Source organism: Aulonocara stuartgranti (assembly GCF_965226115.1).
Source record: "Aulonocara stuartgranti genome assembly, chromosome: 14".
Classification (NCBI taxonomy): domain Eukaryota; kingdom Metazoa; phylum Chordata; class Actinopteri; order Cichliformes; family Cichlidae; genus Aulonocara; species Aulonocara stuartgranti.
Window position 1 is genome coordinate 12,986,019 of NC_138950.1, and position 19,362 is coordinate 13,005,380.

The 19,362-nt window shown below is 38.5% G+C and overlaps 1 protein-coding gene across 4 annotated transcripts in view; it reads left to right on the forward strand.

Annotated features, from left to right (window-relative positions):
* Nucleotides 1-19,362, forward strand: part of lrfn1 (leucine rich repeat and fibronectin type III domain containing 1) — a 134,475-nt gene that overhangs the window by 82,771 nt on the left and 32,342 nt on the right. For all 4 annotated transcript variants that reach the window (XM_082503569.1, XM_082503567.1, XM_082503568.1 and 1 more), the window contains one exon: nucleotides 17,363-17,468. The gene's annotated coding sequence lies outside the window, so the exon portion shown is untranslated. The remainder of the gene's footprint in view (nucleotides 1-17,362; nucleotides 17,469-19,362) is intronic.

A 19,362-nucleotide genomic window follows, 5' to 3' on the forward strand; every position in this document is an offset into this window, starting at 1 on the left:
AATCGATCAATAATCCTTTAACCACTTTTCCCACTTTGATTCTGGCTGGCTGCAATTTTCTTTCTCTTGAATCCAAAATGAGAAATGGTCGCCCTGAATTTCTTCAAGATCCACCATCTCCACCACCACTGCAAGAGAATTGGTTTCATATTAATACCCAAAGGTGTTTTGGAAATACGATGAAATTGAAATGACCCCAATAAGCATTGTCGGTGCTAACCAAATATTTGTCCACAAAACTTGTCTCTATGTAATGATTGTAGTTTCCTTGTCACTGTCGTTGATCATTAGTCACGCGCTGCTGCCCATGCTTATTGTGAAGCTGCTTACAGAGCAGAACCAGGTTTCAGCATCAGGGTGGAGCTCAGATTATATTCTTAGCCTCTGCTTGTTGCTCCATGCCTTCTCCTTTTGGCAAATAAATTGAAGTGAGCTGACCTTTCGTCAGAGATGCACAGCAAACTTGAGTGTTAAAGCTTCACCAGTATCAGAAATGTTAACTTCAATTAGCCCTGAAAACCCTGAAAACTATTATAGCAGGTGACCTCCAGGTACAAGATGCTTCACTGCACCATGCACATATTTTACTCGTGATGATGACGATTACTTTCTGACTTTGTCCCAGTGGAGGGGGATGATTGCTAGCCTTTGCCATTCTCATCTATGTGTAGACCTCTCTGTCAGCCTAGTATTATATAGTTGCGTCTGCGAGTAGTAAGATATGAAAAAAAAGTGTAATTAAAGTGGATTTACTATACCTTTTAGATTTTCTGTCATTTCTATGCACTTAGACATTCATTTAAACATGGCCAGTGATTCAATTAATGAGGTCAGTGTATATGCACATAATTCCAGTGAGGCAAGAGCCGCTCACCTTTTATTTAAAGTTTATGTTTGTGAAGGGCACCCAGTCTGAAAAAAGTTGGGTTGAAGGAAGGTGGCCTTAAAGTGAAAGGAGGTAAAACAACTTGTTCAAATCTAAAGAAGCATCCTGACCCAGTATGAGCTATATAAGGAAGTGTGAATCATGAAATGATCGTCTGCAAGAGTAGAATAATGAAAAAGGGTCTGAAAATGAGGGGAAAAAGGTCCACTTTAATATACTTATGCTCTCATAAGGCATCAGATATTCATAAATGCCAGATTTAGAGTCCTGTGTATATATTTCTAATTATAAAGTTTCAAAATAAGAGGATGTTCAATTTATAAGTGTCTACATAATTACAAAGGTGTTTGTTATATGAATAGAAAATGTATTCTCTATTCCGCCTTCTGTTTTTACTTTTTCATTTCTTCCATTTCCAAGTACAAGTCTTGAGCTACACCTCTACATTTTACTTGCAGGGAGCCAGACTTTCTTATATTTTTAGAGGAATTGGGTTTTTGGTTTGGTTTATTTGTTTGTTTCTTAAACCACTTAACACTGACATGTGAATCATTAAATCCACTAACACCAAGTGCACCAACAAGGTGATGCTTATGGCGCTATATGAAAACTTGGCCTATTTTGGCATGTTGTGCAGTGTGTCCTTAAAAGATAAAATATATAGGAAATCACACAAGTAGAGGACAGTATCTGAACAGTATCTGAAAGTCATGTCGTTAAGAAATGGGAAATAAAAAAGCAAGCAAACACCTGACGCAGAAGTAAGAGATAGCTCTTGTCCTTCAGTTGATTCATGTAGTTCAAGGAAAGCAGGAAGAAAAGGCTGAAGATCAGTGGCAACAGCTCTTAACGAATGATGAATCGAAATTTTTACATTTTTGGTTCAAATCATTGACATCTTGCCTGGAGAAGGTCTGGAGAGAGTTTCTACAGACAGTGTGGATGCTGTGTCGTGGTTTGGGTCTAGTTTTCTTCAGATGGGCAATGGCTTCATTTTCCCAAACACACTGCCAGTGGAGTAAAAGCATACTTGGATAGAAAAACACACAATGGAACACTATCAGTCATGGATTGACTATCCCAGAGCCCGGACCTCAACATTATTAAAGCAGTGTAGGATAATCTTGACAGAGAATAGAACAAAAAGCAGCAAAAGTCCAAACAAGAGCTTTGAAATCCTGGAGAACTATTCCTGAAGACTGCTTAAAGAAATTACAAGAACGCTTGCCTTTGTCAGTCTGTGTCCAAAATTGTCCAAATATTGACTTTCAAGCTCATTAAAGTTGTGCAAACTCTGTTTTTGCTTTACTATATGTCCATGTATGTCTGGACCATCTCTCACTGGATGCATTTCCCATTTTCTTAGCAAAATCTATAAAAATGAGGAATAGCTAAAGATTTTTGCACACCGCTGAAGAAACAGGGGGATGTCCAATTTTCCATCTTTGCACCACAGTATATGAAGGTTTGAGCATGTGATGTGCATGTAATGTGAGCAGGTGATATAATTCAAGAAAAAAGTTTAACATATAAATAAATGAGTCCACTTACAAAAAAGAACAGAATAGTTTGGCTAAGCAGTAGAAAAAAATCTCCTTTATTTTAGCATTTCAGATTTGACAATTACACCAAATAAACAAAAAGATATCTGCACAGGCTATGTGAAATCATGCTTTGCATTTCTTCACTATAGTGAATGGGGGAAAAGCAGTAATGAACACAACAAATAGTTGTTTACAGTGTCATTGTTTGCACGTCAGTGCTTTGGATCACAACCCTAACACCGTATAATTAATACTAAAAATCATAATGGGAATTAAGTTAAGTCAATTAAGTAGTCAGAGACCGTAAAACTTAATATGCAAAAGTAAAAAAGGCAGAAATAATTTCAAATGAGGTCAAAGCAAGTCAAGATAAGTGAGAAGTATTTACAGATAACCAGGATGGAAAAAAACATGTGTTGCAGAGGTTAATTTCTCCCACATAAAGTCTCATACAAAGTTTCATTGTCAGACAATAGAGCAAAAAGTCACAAATTAGTTGAAAAACTGAAGAAGTTCTACTATAAAAACACCAAATTATTTCTAATAAGATTCTGGCTTTTAGCATGACTGCAGATTTCATGCTGGAGATAAAAGTCAAATAAGTGGAAATGAGATGGAATTAAAGCCAGGATCATTTTTATAGGGTTGGAGAAGGCGACAGTTTATTAAGAATGTTATATCGGAGGAAGCAAGACAGGAAAGTTTTTCTCTTTGACATCAAAATGTAAAAAAGATTTAGGTAAGAAAAAACAACTAGATTCTGATCGACACACCTGAACTTCCAAGTCACAGGTTTTGAGGGCTTTTTGGTTGTTTTTGCTTAAGTTGAATGAGAAAGCTAAGTGGGTGGAATTAAGCAATCTCATATTCATTATTATCACTGACTCGCTGAAAGTTTGCTCACTGCAAGCCAATCATGTAAATGAATCTGCAGATATGATTTGACAGAGAATTTAGCCCAGACTGGATATGGACATTTGTAGTGGATGTTTCACCTGGGGAGATGGATATCCCGTTTGCAGATGATGTGCAAATATTATATATTGTGCAGTATTATCACCGTGCAGTGTTCCTTGCAGTATAGTACCAAGTACAATGCAAAATCAGTTTGGCTTGAAAAATAGGAGCTATTGTCAGGGGTTAGAGTTATTTCACATTTCTTCATTTGCAACAGTTTAATTGAGTAATTATGTTTGAGTGGATTCAGTATTGGCTTTTATTATATACTGATGGACGATTTCCTCTAAATAACATAATTATAGTCAGTGCCATATTGCAAAAACTTACTGATTACTGATTAATGGGAAATGATAAAAAAGGGTTTAATTCAATCCATGGGAAACGCCAAGCAGGAGATATACAGTTGAGATCAGCAGCAGGGAATAATCTATCAGCATGTCATGGTCTGATCTGTTTGAAGGGCAGTAACTGCAACATAAACACCTTTTCGAGGCTTTCAAGCGGGATGGCCTGGCCTGTGGTGTCAACCGCCTCAGTGAGATCAAAAAAGGACTCAAACGGAGCAGTCAAAAGCAAACTGAAACCAGGGCACCTAATAGAAAGCATCTCAAAACCCAGTATAAACTTCCCTGGTTATTATTATTCACAGAAAGCAGCAGCTTGTGGAAACGGCCATTTTCCTAAGATATATAAAATCCGGTGTATTGTGATCAGTGGTGCGCTGCAAGTTTCAAAGTTTTGAAGAGGACTTAGTCCAGGCTATTAAATACTGACTGATTGCATGATGTCCAAAGTGACATATGTTTAAGGAAGATATTTCGTTTCTCACTGCATTGTGCAATCTGTGAAAGCCAGGCGAAGAGCGATTGACATTTTCATGTAGTTCATGGAATTGCCGAGCATATTTGGAGAGGCCGTTTTAACATTTTATGGAGTCCCAGTATCATACTAGAAATGACTTGTTCCATGCCGCATGGCTCCATATCCATTATAGATGGCTGGCCCAGCTATGCCAGTGGTATACATATGTTTACAGCTGTCAAAATGCACCAAGAGGAGCCACTGAGAATCCTAAAAAAACAGCTATCCATCTGAGCTGGATGGATCCTGAAGACTTTGTTGTAACATTATCTTTCGAGCATATCAATAATACATACAGAAATAAATGTGCCCAAGTGCACAGAAACAAAAGCAAAGCAGCCCCAGAATATCATGCAGCATGTTGACGGGGCTGCTGACATTCACACTGAATGTATTTTTCAAAGATCTTTTCTTTAAAATAGCCTTTAACATTTACTTTTTTACTTTCACACGCAAAAATTAAGTACTGTTTCTTGTTTAAATATTTAAAGCACAGAATGAAAATCCATGATCTTAAATGCAGTGGTAATTCATTTTGACTCATTTCAGTTCGGTTCAAATTAGAGATGTAGAGATGAGACGGTTGTCTTGTTTTGAAGGATGAGAAATTCCGAGTTCCTTTCATGTTTGAGAGGTTAAATGAGTTATTTTTAAAAGACTGTTGCCCTTAAAATGCATTTCCCCCCCCTCAGTAAATACCGTTGATAAATGGTTTAAAATTTAAGCTTACAGTGAAGTACATGAAAGTTGTACTGCAGTTAAACTCTATTTTGGTGCAATCCCTTCCTTTGATTGTGTAGTTCAAGATTGTGGAAGGGAGTGGGGTGCCATGGGTATTTCACTTTGAGTACATACCTTCAGATATGATTAAAAGTTGATGTTTTGAAGCTGGCAGTATCTAGGCTCAGTAATTGTTTTAAGGAGCCGGGGAGAATTTTTCCTTTTCCAAGATGTTCTTTGAGACTTTGTAGATCTTCCAAAAAGTAGTTTATTTTAAGTTCTGTGTCACTAATTCATCAGGAGTACGTGCTCCTAGATTTGAAAGAGACGCAGCACGCCAGGCAGGATTTTATTTACTCAGAATGGAGTTTTCTTGATAAATAACCTACATTAACTTGAATATGAACCCTGTTAAAAGAGATGAAGCTCCTTCTAACCTTGTGTGAAGTAAAATAGTATTAAGTAAGTCATTGGTTTTTTAAAGAAACATCAGTAGATCTATCTGGGCTGCAGATTTTGTAGCACTACAAGAGCAGTAGAGCATACCCGTGAGGCTTTACTGTTTTAACAAGAAAAGGTGAGCCTAGTAACATCCAGTAATTAACATCGATCACAGAGTTTAGCTACAGGTGATGGAAACTATATGCGTTTCAGAAATTAACAGAATCCATCCATCCATTCGCTTCCGCTTATCCTTTTCAGGGTCGCGGGGGGCGCTGGAGCCTATCCCAGCTGTCATAGGGCGAGAGGCAGGGTACACCCTGGACAGGTCGCCAGTCTGTCGCAGGGCTAACACATAGGGACAGACAACCATTCACACCCACATTCACACCTAGTGGCAATTTGGATTATCCAATTAACCTATCCCCACAAGCTGCATGTCTTTGGACGGTGGGAGGAAGCCGGAGTACCCGGAAGGAGCCCACGTAAACATGGGGAGAACATGCAAACTCCACACAAAAAGACCCCGGCCTGATGGTGGAATTGAACTCAGGACCTTCTTGCTGTGAGGCAACAGTGCTAACCACCGTGCCACTGTGCTGCCCACAAATTAACAGAATAGTTTTTTAAATTTATCCTGTGAGAGATGTACTTGAAATTTTAAGGCTTTAATCTTGACTTCAGTCAATTTAATACTGGTTGAGATGCAGCGTGGACTCAGAGTACTGGACGAATTGCTGAACCGGCAAACTGACATTGATCGGCTCAACTAATTCGGTTCATATTGCTAAAAACAAAATTTATATTTAATATTACATGACATTGTGGATTAAAGATTGCATGCCCATGTGAATTTGGCTGCGTTAGCTCTGACTATATAATGTTTTTCTAAAGGTAAGTTTTAAGCTTTCTCTTTGGCTCCTGTAACTCAGTGTCAGGTTGTAGGCGTCAAACAGAACAAGGACACGCAGGAAAATCACTGCTAATAAAAGCAGAAGGCTATGAATGTGCCACACAGGGAAATGTTTAGCAGCAGCACAACTGAACCTCTGCTCCTAATATAAGTCTGCACAGTATTCTTCTTGTGCTCCTTGGTTAATTTAATTTGCATTGTCGGATAACCAATAAGACAAATGAAATAACTGAATTTTTGTGATTCAGCAGCAGTGAAATGAGAGCCAGCCGAGGAAATCAGATAATTTCCCTTCCTTTGACATATTGGAAATGATCTTATCAAATATCTCCTCGCCTATTTAGTCTCTTCATCCTGACATTTGTCTTGACAGACAAATCCTGTTACAGTAAGAAATGAATTCAAGAATGAAACACAAATTACAGACGTCCAAGTGTTTACCAGCCCCGCAGAGAGAATTGGGATGTTTTCGTGAGGGGAAGGAAATGAAGAGCACTTGTTTTTTTTTTTACCTGTTTTGTTGGTGACTGCTGCACCACCACCTCCACAACCTGACAAAGTGACAGCTCTGACAGCGCTTGGGCACAACTCTGACATTATTTGCAGATGGTAAATAAGGAAAAAAAAAATCTGGTGCGGTAGTATGATTCATAGTTAGTCCCAGCTCTTGTTTACAGACAGGTTGTCACATTCATTTAGCAAATTAAATTCATACTTAGGGCTCTGTAACATGCTTTTGCCCTCCCACTTTATTGGAGGAGAGAGGATATTAAAAAGAATCAAATCTCTTCTTTTCTACTTCAGTCATCAAATCTCCTGACTCTGAATCCTTCAGAATGATCAATCTCTGCAGAGGGATTATGCTCCACAGATGCCAGTGTTTCTAATGCACGTTTCTTATGCACTAATATGTACAAAATTTCCACCTTCTACAGGCGGCTCCATTACTTTCTCGTAACCCCGCTTAGAGCCTTGTATGTAACAGGATATGCTAATACTTGTCGTGCTAAGCCGTTGTAATCTTCATGCTTGAATTTGTGAGCAGAAAACCTCGCCTTTTCCACAAACTGTAAATACTGATGGCACGGTGTGGCTGTGTGGGGAAAAAGTGGCATGAATTTCCCCCTTTTTTTCAGTGACCCCAAAGACTATAAAATGGGAAATTGTGACCATGCAGTGTGGATGTACAAGTACATGAACTATAACTGCATGATTACAAAATGAACAGTTACAGATTAACGTAATTCCCCTCTTTCTCTATAATACATTTTCCTGGAGACCGCAGACCATATGCTTATGTAGCATTCAGTGAACCATGAAATCACTTGGTTTTCATGAAGCCAATTTGCATTCTCAGGTAAAAGCTCAATGGGCCAGAGGTAGTTGTAAAACCTTCATTTAGTATATCAGACCTGTCCTTTCTTATTATGGCTGCACAAAATGATCAAAGTGTCACTACTGCTGAAATGACACTGCATGCTAATGGCATGAGACTGCTGCTGCTTTTTGGACAATCACACAAGGATTTTGCATCATCCTTCAATCATGAGCTGGTTTTTCCTCACTGCATTGGGCTCGGGTGAATGACTTGATACTAGGCATTAGAATATTCACAGAAAAAGTGCTAGTCTAAAACACAACACTGAAAATTTTAGAATAAAGTGTTGATTTTACTTTGAGAAGACCTGTTTGAAGAGAGTCTTTCATGCTATTTATATTGATCTCATCTCCTTATAGACATAAACGTGAAGAACTCTGATGATTTCTATAAATGGCGCTCTGTAGCCAAAACCAAGTCAGTGGAGTCCCCTTTAACATTGTACATAAACAAAATGAGAACAAATCTCAGCATTTTTGTGTTTGCGTGTTAGACAGCCCTGATGATAACTATGTGATGCAGTTAAAGGTACAGCAAAGATTTTGTCTCCCACAGGATCAATTATTTTTTTATAATACAAGGTCAGAAATGGACGTTATTATTGCGCTGCATGTAGCTGAAAATGGCTTTCACTATAAAAATGGAGCCACACCAAAATACAAAGGTTCATTATTTAGGTTGGCTTGCTGTATTCTTTAGCTTTAATGATTAATCATTTGCCACTTTCTTTGGATTAATATCATATGAGGATGTTTGATGTTTAGCAAGCGATGACCTACTACGACGTTTTACAAGTTTTGGCTAGTATCTCCATCACTTGTCCAATCCTTCCCGAGGGTTCTCTCCTGTTTCTGCAGCCAAAATTATCTCACGGACAGCCTTTCAACACAATTATAAGATCTGTATGTGGTCTAAGTATTACTGTTTTACATCCTGTGTGGCTGTAGTTTTGATCTGAGATGTCAGTGTGCCTTTAGTATTTATCTCTTATGCAGCTAGGCCTAAGAGAAATGACTCAGTACAGTCACACTTTATAAATCTATCAACTGAAATCAATGAACAAGAAGAATAAAACGAACAAGAAATGAATCCATGTCATGATTTCATAATCAGTTGTTGTAGCTTTACTTACAAATTGAGTATATTTCAAGCAGCACAGCCAGCTGTGGGGATTTTCTTTTCTGTGTGCCACAACCTACTTCCCATTTCTAAAAAGACTCAATAAATAAAAAGTTATTCTGTAAGTGGATACCTGGCAATTGTTTATTTTTTGCCAGCAGCTGTAACCTCTCCTATGAATCACATGATTGATAACACAACTTAACACATCAGTCTTGCTATAATAGAAAATAAAAATGACACTGTAGGACAATAGAGGTTGATTTTTGAAAGGCCATAAAATGTCCATAGACAACACGGACCACCTCTTGCGGTCGCATGAGTAAGTGCATGTTAAATATTCTGACCTTTTCAGAAAGGCAGTAGTGTCATCACCACCTAGGGCAGGACTCGTCACCGTGGCAACAAAGAAATTGGAGAAGAAGGTTGTTGCAGATGGGAAAGGTTTTCCTTCCAACATGTGGTTAATGTTGTGAAAAGGTCTTTTTTTTTTTTTAACAAACCATTATGTTTTCCTAAACCTACCCATACAATGTCACGCAGGTAGCAACGTTTTTAATGGATCCTGTTACTGACACCACAGGAGACAGAAGGAAGATGGAAAAAGTAATAAAATAAATGGATGATTTAAAAAAGAACAAACCAGGAGAACAAAGAGAGGGAACCAGTGTGGATGACAGGAGGGAATAAAGGGGAACAGAAGGCAAAAGACTTGATGTGCAAATAAAAAACCAGGGAAAGAGACAGAGATAAATACAAATGTGGGAGAAGAAGGTGGAAACAAACCAAGAGCACTATGTTTTATTTGATTTTCCTTTCTTTAACGTTTATATAACAAGTCTGGATTCATTATGTATTGATTGTAAATCTCCTGACATAGAGCAGGGTCAGAGTCCAAATTCGGGGGCCGCATCCTTCAAAGGCCGCATTTGATTATGTCACAGTGAAGCCAGCGCACAAGCACTTGGGTTTTAGTTTAGTACATGATTTAATTTACAAAATAAGTAGGTAATCATAATTGCTGGTTTTAAAGCTATTGAAAGAAATGTTAATTGTGTAATACCGATCATTTCTACCCCCGTGTAAGGTATGCAAAGTCTACTACTAATAATGATAATGTCTTATTTAAACATACAGTAAATCTAACCTTTTAAGTACTTCATGGTGCTCCTGTATTGTCAAATACAGTGATGGTTACAAACACTGTCAAAGCCTATAGCCATTTCCTTGTAGTCTCAGACATTTTAGCTCCTATGCGTCAAACCTAAACACTCGTCCACTAAACTGTAACTAGTAGGTCTGAGGGCCATACACTGGTTACAAAGGCTAATGGGACACAGGCGAACTCAATCAAGACAATAGTCACAGGAAGAAAAGTAATAAAGGAGTAAAGTGAAAAAACAGACGCCACATAAGACATAAACCTTCAAAATAAAACGGGAGATAAGATCTAAGGGAGACCTAGAAGAAAGTCAATCAGATCACAGGCCTATACTAAAAAGCAGGATTGTGGCGTATCCAGGTAATTTCAGGGTTAGCCCTAGTTTTCTGTATAACGAAGGTGGTTCACTTCTTCCTGTATGTTGTCATGGTATGTTATGCTGTGAACCTAACCTGTTTAGGAGCAGGTTAAGATCTAGATTACAGATCAACAGCTATGAAATACCCGCCTACTGACCAATCAATTTTCCAGAAAATAGAGTTGTTCCCCCAGACATCAATGTGCAAATAATAAGAGGGTGTAAAGTTTTTTTTAATAGCATCTAATGTCTTTGCTTCCCCAATGAGCATCAGTAATAAATAATATAGATTTTTAGACACAGCTTCCTTATTTTTTGACATATTCCTTTTTTTTTCTATTTCTACTTTTTTTCTGTTGGCAGCAAACAGTTATACAATTTTTTGTTTTATTTGCATTAATATTTGATCCTTGCACTGGACTTGCTGTCCAGATATAAAGTTTGTGTATCGACTAAGATTGAATTCAGTTTTACATTTAATCTTTAGAAAAGGTATAAAATGTTCTTGTAGGTCATTCTAATCTGCTGCAAAGACTCTTTTACTGGTATTGAGCTACTAGAACACAGAACACATACCAAGGATACCTTTTCAATCAATCAAATGAATTTCACTTTGTTCTGTGTCAAACTGAGGTGATTTTCAGTAATTTTCTTTTTTGGCTGTGGGACAGAAAGCTTTACTGTTTAAATGTATCCAGGTTAAAGTTTGAAAGCTCTAATGTGCAGCTGTCCCCTTAGAAATAGACCTATTGCATCACATTTTATCACTGAAAGCAGAATCAGTGATAAAATAATTACCTGGAATTAAAATGTTTATTTTACTTAATCACCAGCTAACGATTAACAGTCATCTCTAGTGCAGGGGGAACCCTGGGGACGCTTAGCTAGTTGATAACCAGCTTCGTGTGACCGTTTATTCTGATGGACAGTGTTAGAGGAAGTGAATCAGGATAAGAGAAACACAACCTGGGTATGTTGAACAAACTTTTTAGCATATGTCCATGAAAAAAACACATTTAAAAACACATAGAAACAGAAACCATAAGTAAATATCAAAATAAATACTGTAACTACTGCAAACCCAGTGTTTCTACACAGTCTTCATATTTGTAAGTCTTTTTATTGCCTCACTGTGAGTGACACATTATGATATTGCAAAATGAACCACTCGTGTTATTTCTGCAAACACTCATTCATGTTGTTTTTTTGGTAGTCAGTCAATGTATTTTGTTGTTTAGGTATTAGGATGATGAATTTGTAATAACAGACTCTGCTCAATACAATAAAGAAGGCTAGGAGATATCCATAAAAGCTAAAATGTTCATTGACCCACTCCCTTGGTGGTCTGGGTGGCCTGGACCTCTTCTGTGTCGGGGGGGTTCTACTGGGTACCAGCGGTTCTTGAGTGGCCGGCCTCTAGCGGGGTCAGCTGCACATCGCCCCTGGTCATCTAAGGCCTTCCTCCCTTGTACTCCTGCTGGGTTGGGTGTACAGACATCACTGCGATGCGTGGCCTTCGGTCTTCAGTACTCTTGGGGGCTGTGGACGGCCTGGTTTTCCTGAATCCATCTCTGTCTGCCTCTGGCTCCTGGGGGGCATTATTACGACTTCCCATCCTCATTTTCAAGTACATTTCGTGACAAAGACACACACGCACACACTCAACACTCCTCTCTTTCTCTCACTCACACTTGCATACAAACACACGCCACAAGAAGATTGTTGATTTATGAACCCGTGCATTTTCTGATGTTTGGGTTCCAGGTGTTGTATGTTCGTTTTTCTTACAGGTGCGGCACTTGGCGATACATTATGCACGTCTATTTGTACTCTACCTTTTTATTATGTCTTTCCCTTGAATCCTTGAATTAAAAGATTAAACTTAAAGGGAAACAGTTAATAGATATCTGATAATAGATAATACACATTAATCTGATTTGACTATAGAAAATATTTAATTATTTAATGTTAAGTTCAGTGTTAATTGTCACTATTTGTTATATCTTTGAAAATGAATTATGTTCCAGTTTTCAGCTGTATTCATGGCCAAATGAGCAATTAGAAGGTGTGATCTTAGACACAAAATGTGAGCAGTTTCCTGACAGACATTACTCAAGCAATTAATTAATGACAAAAATTATCATTACGCACTGCCAAGTGGCAATTTCCAGGTTTGAAAAATTAGACCAGGTGGAATAAACTTGATTTGTTTCTAGTAGGCAGTTGAGGCTGTGCGCCCATGTTAAAATGTTCAGTTATACAGCATTAAATAGGATGTTTATACATTGATAAAAACAAAAAATGAAAAAACAGTTTGGTGTTTGGCTTTTTTATACTGTTTCCACCTTCATCACAACTGTTCTTTTTTCACAACTAATCCGTCTGGATGCTCGAGTTAGGGGCGTGGTCCCTTGGATTGGCAGGTGTTTGGACACAGGCAGCTATAGCTGATTGGCGTCTGCTAGTCCTCATTTCACCCCATAGTCACTGAACTTGACTTCTCTTTTGTTTTTCTGCAGTTGGTATATTTTAGAACATCTTGTTATTGTTTTACATGAACGTTCATAAAAAGAAATAGGAATGAGAAAATTGAACTGAAAAGATAATAAAATAAAATAACATTGCACAATTGCTTTCACATATTCGTGGTGGAAAAAAATATGTTGCGCATGCAGACACACACCTTTTAGTGCTTTTTTGTGACTTGCCAAGTATTTGGGAGCATTTTAAGAGAATTGTTTGACAAATGTTATGGCTTGCTCTGTGGTATAACCATTCTAGAAGTTAATTCACCAGTTTTGGCGAATGAAATACTGATTTATTGGTCTGTTTTTAACACCAGTTGCATGGTAAGTGTGTTTCTGTTTGGCACCCTTACAATTTCTAGATGCATCTTGCTAGCATTTTCTGATAAAGTAGCAGTCCAAACTCTCCTCCAAATACAGTCAGTTCTAGCTACAAAGATTGGACATTAAAGTGCCAAAACACTAATGCTGACATTCAAAATGCAAGTCCAATGGGTACATGTCACATGTATCCTTTATACATAGTCACAACCCCAGCTGCATTTTATTATCTAAGCCTTTATATTTGAGGTTAGATAGTAATATAAATTGACTCATACAGTTTGTTCTGACCTGTAATCTATGGGGGTCCGTTGCTTAGGCACTGGAGCAGGTTGTCTGCTAATTGCAGGGTTGTGTCCTTGAGAAAGATATTGAACTCCATGTTGCCCCTGATGGCAGGTAAGCACCTTGCATGGCAGTGCTGTAATCTTGTAAAGCATTTTATATAACAAAGTTAAGGTTAAAGGTGCTATATGTGTATATATGCAGAGCTGTAAATGATGGCATTTATATATTATACATATAAATATAGAACTTTTACCAGTGCACATGATGGGATAAAGTCTTTTGTCCCATCATTGAAAAGTTTGTCCATTTTTAGCTATTGCATTACAGATGACCTCACTATGTGATCCATGAGCCTTGTCTGATGGAGTCTAACCATAACACAACCAGCCTTAATTATCACTGAGAAAGCATTTTTTGTGATCACCACCTGCACTTTTAGCCGCTGACCTTCCTTGGTAACCTTGCCCTCCAACATTATTCAGGTTCAGGGGTATTGATTGGCTGTGAAATGCACACACACACCTTCATCTTTTCTTGACCTCCTATGGCAAAGGTTTGTAGAAGCTAATGAAAAGCTAATTATTCAATCAAACTGCTCCTTAAAGCAATTTTCCTGGCAACTATTTTGTCTTATTTCAAGTAAAGAGCTCCGCTCAGTTTGAGTCAGGCAAGTGGGACGGTAAAATTCATTAAAGTCTGATGGTGTTTTAGATTAGTGGATATGACTCAGATAAAAACAGGTGTTGATCCTTAATAATCACCTTGCTTTTGTGGTTTCTTCCCTAGATGACTCTGGGTATTTTGCACCTAGTGAATAAACAGAATATATCTGATGTATTTAAACACATTAAGTCTACACATAGTGACACATGTTCAATATGTTCAGTTTCAGGGCATTGTTGTTCATGCACACCCATTAGTTAGATGTAATTAGGCTTTGACTGCAGCAAAACAGCTGTTGAAAATCCATGAATACATATAGCTCTGTGATTGATACCTTGCCATATAGTGTACACGATCCTGTGTGTAAATCACGTCATTAATCAAAATGCTGACATGAGGAGGAGTAAATGACTATAAAGTCAGGGGAAAATGAAAATGGCCTAATGGGATTGAGTTTCATGGATCTGCTGAGGATAAGTTTGACCTCACAGTTATGACAGCAGTCGGGCTACACTACACCTCCAAACAGTATCGTTGTTTCCTGCACGAGTGGTTTTGTCAGCCCACTGCTGAGTCATGATGACATTGAGAGTGTCCTTTAATAAGCATGTTAAAGCTACAGCTGCTGTACTGCTTGTCTTTTTCTTGGGCGCTGTGATTCCTGCAGTTAGTGAAAGGAGGTGAAAAATTAAATTCGAACCAACATCTTTACTCCAGTCAGGCAATTTAGAAATAATTAAAGCTCGTACTAAATACACACACACACACACACACACACACACACACACACACACACACACACACACACACACACACACACAAAAAAAAAAAACCTTGCAAGGCTATGGTGGAATTAATTCCCCATACTGCTGTGGTCTATTAATTGCTGTGGGTCCTTGCTTACCTGCCAGCAAGCTCTGAAATTGTCATCACTTCGGTTTACTTTATATCCACGGAATGGAGCACAAGGAAAGGTGAATAGCTTCAGTATGAATGCATTCACTCAAATGTATAATTGATTGAAGCTATAAGGCTTGTTTTTGTCTCCCTGGATGGTCAGCAGGATCTGAGGGAAGGAGATGCCTGCAGCTTTTTGCAGAGATTTCTTTTTGTTGCTTTTGCAGAGCAGATGTCTGGGAAAGGAGGGAAGAAAAGCATTATCCCTAAGCCAGTAGAGAGATAATTCTGGCATTGTCTTGTAAATATATAATGAAAAGAGTATGAAATGACAGTTCTGTTATATTTCAATCTTAAAACACTTTAAAAATATGGGTTTTGATCTGCTTTTCCTCAATGCTGTAAGTAGAGTTTTCCAGGGAAATCTCCAAGCAAAATTGTTATTTAGTTGAAATCTTGGTCCAAATAATGCATGCTTATAGTCTGATAAAATATTACTGCCCTGCCTTTGAGATTTTCTTAGCAAGCTTATTGATATTTACTAATGCTTCCACATCAGTACATATTAGGCCTGCTCTTTTTAAACAATTTTTTGCAGTTAAATGTTGGTTTTTCAATCATTCTTGTATCTGTATGTCCTTTTTTGGGGGGGGTTAGTTTGTTTTTGATGCCACTCACATTGGGTCATCGCTGTGTGAGTGAGTGAGCGGCACAGTATAACTACAAAGAGGTAAAAAGGGAAGTCTAAGTCACCCCTGTTGCCATTTTGAGTATTGTAAGTAGTAAAGCTGGCAATACAGGAGGACAACGGTCTCCCTAACAACTGTCTTTGTCTTGCACGGATAGGAAGGAATCATAGTGATGGATAATGACTTGACTGAGAATGCCCATTGGACCAAATAAAGGCCTGGGGCCAAAAAGAAGTGGAACAGAGAGGTAAAGTGTTGCAGCTGTGAAAGGAAAATGGATCAGTGGAGTGGAGTGTTTGATACAGTGAAGAAGAGCCATGTTGGAGACAATGTGAGGCTGTGGTGTTCCAACACTAGACTTCTCATTTTGAGCCAGGTGATGGTATACTTGAAAGTGAGGATAAAATTGAAAAGTCATTGATGAAATACATTTTTTAAAGCAAATTTACGAGTCCCATTGGTTTCTCGCTGTCACTGCAGTGATATTACTCTCTGACACACTGGCTGTGAAGAGGGGGAGGAGTGGCCCGTGTTACCGCCCTGCACAGAATATGCTTGGAATGACAGCCCATGAAATGTGTGACACCTACGCTCTTACTTTATTTCTTTTCTTCATTTCTTGAACTCTGACATGACAGTACACATCCAGCCTTATTTGAACTGGAGCTGGAAGAGGATTGAAATGACGTATCAAAAAGCAAAAGCTTGCGTCATAAATACTTCATTGGCTGGATGAATAGCTGAAGGTGACAAGTCTAAAGTCCTCCCCTGAATACAAATTGATGTACAGTAAAGCTGGAAGAAAAACCTGAGTGGAGAGTTCTGTATTTTCATGCATGAAGGCTCGCTGCAGACAAATGCGAGCGATACGGTAATCTCTCTTGGATTGCGTGCCGCTGTACTGCAAGCAGAGCTGTGACATGTCACATAGCTTGTTTTAAATTTTTGGGACAAGTGAGAAACTGAAGGCCTGTGACCTTGGTATTCATCTCTCTCCAGTGTGGAAAAAAAAGTGAATGTTTGGGTAAAAATAGCCTCTTAAGTGAGTTACAAACCCCCATGCGTCTTCATCAGATATTGCAGAGTGCAGCAATAACCTTGCGTTTAAGCATCCAGTAATTTTTTTGGAGGCATTTATCACCTTATTTTTTTCATCCTGAACCCAGTCTGTGTTTAGTACAGATAAATTCCAAGTTGTGTCAAAATAGGATAAATTTTTCATTATGCTCCCCTTTACACTTTGTTCTCCTTGAGCTACAATGATGCAGTGAAATATTAATGACAGGACACACATTCATAGTCATGGTATCTCCAACTCTGTTTTTCTGGTGCCTTTTTCTGCTGCTTATGTTTCTTTCCTGTTGTTTCATAATCAGATCAGTGTTCATATCGCACCCAAAGCTGCCAAGTGGAAAAAGGAGAAAGCTCAGTCAATGAGATTATGAATGTATGACTGCCTCTCTAGTGTGTTGAGAAACGTTGCCTCCTTCACTGGAATATTGTCTAGAAGTACATGATAAACATCCCAAAATGTGTTAAAACAACCACTTTTCTGGCAGGCTTTTTACTAAAGCTTTCTACAGCTGCATTATGTCCTAATTCTAACAAAATGCTAAAGCATGTTCCTTATTCCCCAGCGGTGTTTTCCCGTGGGAGTCGCCTGCCTCGGCCCTGAGTCTTTGACTGTTAGCTGATCAGGATGCTGATGTGGAACCTGTAATGGAGACCAGGGCTTGATATCTGGTGAGTTTGCCATGTTTTTCAAGTCACTGCATATTGACTCTAAGCAGCTCCCTGCTTAGTGGGAGCAGCTTTAACTATGCTGAAAATGTTGTTAGCAGTAATACATCAGCAGATTTAAATGGAGTGCTATGTCAGAAGATTCAGTGGCACTACAGGGCCAGAGGATAACTGAGTAAAATATTAATATTTATTCTCCTCTTGTCTCCTACTGTTTGGCAGCATTTGATTTACACAGTTAGGCAACAACCATATGCATCGAGTCTGTTGACTCTGAATCTTCTTTTCTGGCTTTATCTTATTTGTCTATTTCCAGTGTACTTGGGCAACGACACAAAATTGTCTTCTCCCAGAAAATCGTCAGACTGGTCATTTTTTAAATAACATGACTCCTGTTTACGTAGATGATAGGGCTGCACAATTAATCGTTAGAAAATCGCGATCTCGATTCATACTTATGTGCGATCTCATTTCGAAATGACAACGATTTAAAAAAAAAAAAAGAAAAGAAAAAAAAAGCTGACGATTGTACCGCATTTTGATCCGGGACATAAGCTGCATGAAAACAAGCGCTCACTCTTCCTGCTCAACAAATGACAAGGGCGGAGCCTTATACCACGTGATACAGAAGTCAGCTGGCAGGGAAAAACAACGGAGAGCACGTGAGAGATGACGAAGCTGTAAAGGCCAAGAAAGTGACAGGAGAAAATCCGTCCCGGTCAACCACCCAAACATCAATAACGGGAACCTCATACAGCGCTTCCCTATACACGTCGAACTTCCGCAGGCACAAAGAAATTACGGAGGCTATTACTTATCACCTGACCAAAGATATGGCTCCCATCAACACTGTGCAAAACGAGGGATTTAGGAAAATGATCAACACCCTAGACAAACGCTACACAGTGCCGTCCCGCAACTATTTTAAAAATGTTGCACTACCTGCTCTATACACGCAGTGTCGGGCAACGGTGGAGACGGAATTACAAGCAGTACAACATTTTGCAGCAACGACAAAATGTGAGACATTTGTTGTTTTTATGTTTATTTATTGTTTTTATGTTCAGTCTCAACTGTTACGAAGTTGATGTGCAGTTAATAAGTGCAATAAATATTTATATTGGAAAAGAGAATCGTGATCTCAATTCTAAGCAAAAAAAATCGTGATTCTCATTTTATGCAAAATCGTGCAGCCCTAGTAGATGACACTAACAAACGGCCGGTACAGTCGGTTCGCTGGAGGACTTGAGAATGACGATAAAAAGGTGATGATGATGATAAAGAAATAGATATACAACTGTGGAACTGTGTAAATAGATTTACACAGCAAGTGCAATGTCTACAGGGTTGCCATCAGCGCAGAAATGTGTGAGAGAAAGTAAAAAGATTGCTGGATAAATATTGCTTAGTCAAGAAGCTCTTATCCAGCATATTCAACATGCATATAAATATAGCCGCTATAATAGTAAATAATAATAATAGAAAAATATTTGTTCTCAGAGAGAGCTTTATTATTTATGTAATGTCATCTAAAAATGTCTAGCATTAATTTTGTAAAGTTAACAATATTTTGTGTATTTGTAATCGAAATGTATGCTTTTCTTTAATACGACTTACAGTTTTTATCTAACTACAAGCCACATTATTATCTGAAAGCCTATTTACCAAACTTTGATTGTAGTCTCAGCTCTTAATGTATTTTTCTGATGAAGCCAATTGGAGTCATTTTGACCCCGATACAAAATATCGAAATAAATACAAAAAACGCCAGGCAGCCCTGGGATGTAATCCCTCCAGTGTGTCCTGGGTCTGCTCAGGGACCTCTCTTACAAGCCCAAAACACCTCACCTAGGAGGCATCCTGGTCACATGGCCGTAACACCTCAGCTGGCTCCTAT